The sequence below is a fragment of the Galeopterus variegatus genome, unplaced genomic scaffold (genome assembly GCF_000696425.1).
Source record: "Galeopterus variegatus unplaced genomic scaffold, G_variegatus-3.0.2 Scaffold11979, whole genome shotgun sequence".
Lineage (NCBI taxonomy): Eukaryota > Metazoa > Chordata > Mammalia > Dermoptera > Cynocephalidae > Galeopterus > Galeopterus variegatus.
The window spans coordinates 70,483-73,757 of record NW_007738090.1 but is presented as its reverse complement, the minus strand read 5'-3'; the positions used below and the strand labels follow the sequence as shown (position 1 = coordinate 73,757).

General features: G+C 52.1%; 1 pseudogene; it reads left to right on the top strand.

Moving 5' to 3' along the window:
- The first annotated feature begins 318 nt into the window (after window positions 1-318).
- Window positions 319-2,655, top strand: LOC103610888 (annotated as a pseudogene).
- Window positions 2,656-3,275: the final 620 nt, after the last annotated feature.

Sequence of the window (3,275 nt, the reverse complement as noted above, 5' to 3'; positions counted from 1 at the left end):
GTGAAAAAAGAAGAAAACAAACAAAAGTTCACCCTACAAGACAGTGGGAAGCTTTATAATTAAAAGTGTGGGGTTGGCATGGACACAGAAAACTAGATCAATAGAACACCAGAAAAACCTAAAAACATACGCACATTCTGAAAGGAGATTGTTATTTGGAAGAGTCAGTATTATGAATCACAGAGATCAGATAGACTTCCAGTAAATGGTGGTAGAGGGAAAGCACATAGGAAAACAAATAATTACATCCTTATCTTACACCATATAGAAAAAATAAATTCTGCACCAAGAAGTAGCCTCTCAGTTCCTTCTTGAATCTCTGCCTGCTTTGGCCCACCCTCCTCCACTCCAACTTCCACCAGGTCCATGAGGGTGAGCTAGAAGTCCTACAAGGTGTCCACCTCTAGCCCCTGGGCCTTCAGCAGCTAATCCTACATGAGTGTGCCTGGTGCCCGCATCTGCTCCTCAAGCTTCTCCCAGGAGGGCAGCAGCAGCTTCTGGGGTAGACTGGGTGCTGACATGGGCGTGGCCTCCAGCATAGGGTTGGGCCTGGGCAGGGGCTACCCTGGGGCCAGTGGTACAGGGGGCATCACAGCCATGAAAACCAGAGCCTGCTGAGCCCCCTTAAGCTGGAGATGGACTCCCATATCCAGGCCGTGTGCACCCAGGAGAAGGAGCAGATCAAGACCCTGAACAACAAGTTTGCTTTCTTTATCAACAAGATGCGGTTCCTGGAGCAGGAGAACAAGACGCTGGAGACCAAGTGGATCCTCCCGCAGCAGCAGAAGACAGCTTGGAGCAACATGGACAATGTGTTCGAGAGCTACATCGACCATCCTCAGAAGCAACTGGATGCACTGCTGCCAGGAGAAGCTGCCGCTGGAGGCGGAGCTTGGCAGCATGCAGGGATTGGTGGAGGACTTCAAGGATAAGGACGAGGATGAGATCAACAAGCATACAGAGATGGAGAATGAACTTGTCCTTATCCAGAAGGACGTGGGGGAAGCTAACATAAACAAGGTAGAGCTGGAGTCTCCTGGAAGGACAGATAGACAAGATCGACTTTCCAGGCAGCTGTATGAAGAGGAGAGGTGGGAGCTGCAGTCCCAGATCTCAGACACATCTGTGGTCCTGTCCACGGATGACAGCCTCTCCCTGGACATGGCAGCATCATTGCCAAGGTCAAGGTCCAGTACAAGGAGGTCGCAACTGCAGCCAGGCCAAGCCTGAGAGCATGTACCAGATCAAGTAGAAGGAGCTGCAGACCCTGGCTGGGAAGTGCAGGGATGACCTGAGTCACATGAAAATGGAGATCTCTGAGATGAACTGGAACATCGGCTGGCTCCAGGCTGAGCTCAAGGGTCTCAAAGGCCAGAGGGCTTCCCTGGAGGTGGCTGTCGCTAATACCAAGCAGCTTCGGGAGCTGGCCATTAAGGATGCTGTCTGGCTAGGCTTAGGCCTGGAATCCTCACAGCGCCAATTGTCTAGCTCTTAATCCTGTTTGTGATGCCAATTGTAAAGCTACTCAACCACGACTATGCCAGTTGTGGTGCTCTTGTACCTGCTGGTGATCCTGCACCGACTGGGCCGGTTGTTGAGCTAAGGCTGGGTCTGGAGCCCACAGACCCCTCAAGCCCATTCACAGACTGGGTCACAAACCCTTCACATATCAGACTGGGTCACCAGACCCCTTCACACAGGTCTATGAGCTAGGTAACCGGCCAAAAGGTCCTTGGAATCCGTAGGTTGGAAAGCATGGCTGCGCAGGGCAGACACCCAAGGCAAACGCCCACCCACCTGCCTCACTAAAACTCCCCCCTCTCTCTCTTTCTGAAGAACACAAGAATAGCAACAAAACTAAAAAGATACATTGACGCACATGCACACTAACTCCACACACATGCACACGCACACACACACACAGACACACACACACAGAGACACACACGCACACAGATGCACACACACGCACACACAGACACACAGAGACACACACACAGACACACACACGCACACACACACAGAGACACACACACGCACACACAGACACACACACAGAGACACACACGCACACACACAGACGCACACACACGCACACACAGACACACACACAGAGACACACACAGACACACAGACACACGCACGCACACACAGACACACGCACACACACAATTTGCTTACGAAGGATGCTGAACCACACCCAACTGGACCCGAGGTGAGGGCCCTGACCAAACTATTCTATTTCCCCAGCAGATGCCAACACCAAGCTGGCTGAGCTGGAGGCCGCCCTGCAGCAGGCCAAGCAGGACATGTGGCAGCGAGTACCAGGAATTCATGAACATCAAGTTGGCCCTGGACATTGAGATCACCACCTACCGCAGGCTACTGGACAGCAAGGAGAGCCGGCTGGAATCTGGGATGCAGAACATGAATATCCATATGAAGGCCACCAGCGGCCACCCAGGTGGGCTGAGCTCAGCCTACAGAGTCTTCACAAGCCCAAGCTACAGCCTGAGCTCCTTCCAGTCCAGCATTGGCTCTGGCAGGAGCTCCAGCCCCTTCAGCCGCACCAGCTCCTCCAAGGCCATGGTCATGAAGATCAAAACCCAAGGTGGGAAGCTGGTGTCTGAGTCCTCTGATGTCCTGCCCAAGTGAATGGCCACTGCAGCCCCTCCCAGGCAACCCCCTCTTGTGTCTGCCCCAGAGCCTGTGAGGGAGGCACTGTGCCAGGGGGTGTAGGGAACAGGAGACCCCCCCCGAGGCTCAGCCTAGCCCTAGTCCTCAGCCCACCCCTATATCCCCTCCTCTTTCCCAAGCCGAGTGGGGGGAGTCTTCTGCCCCGTCTTGCGCATGCCCCCAGCTAAGAACCAATTCAAGTGTCTTTTCCACAATAAAGCCTCCACTGGCTCTGCCAACCACCCCCCGCCACCACCAAAAAAAGAAAAAAGAAATTCTACGCAGATGCAAACAGCTCGATGTTAAAAGCAAACTAAGTAAAAAACTTAGGGAAAAAAATCTAGGAAAACATATGTATAAAATCAAGTCAGGGAAGGATTTCTGAAACCAGGCAGAAAAACAACAAGCCATGAAGTAAAATACTGGTAAGTTTGAACCCAATAAAAAAATATGGCCTCAAAAAATGGAAAAGACTGTCAGTTAACTGGTAGAAAATATTTGCAATTTATATACCCAACAAAGTAGTATTCAGAACATATGAAGGGGCCGGCCCGGTGGCGCACTGCTACAGTGCGCCGCTTGGGAGTGCGGTGGCGCTC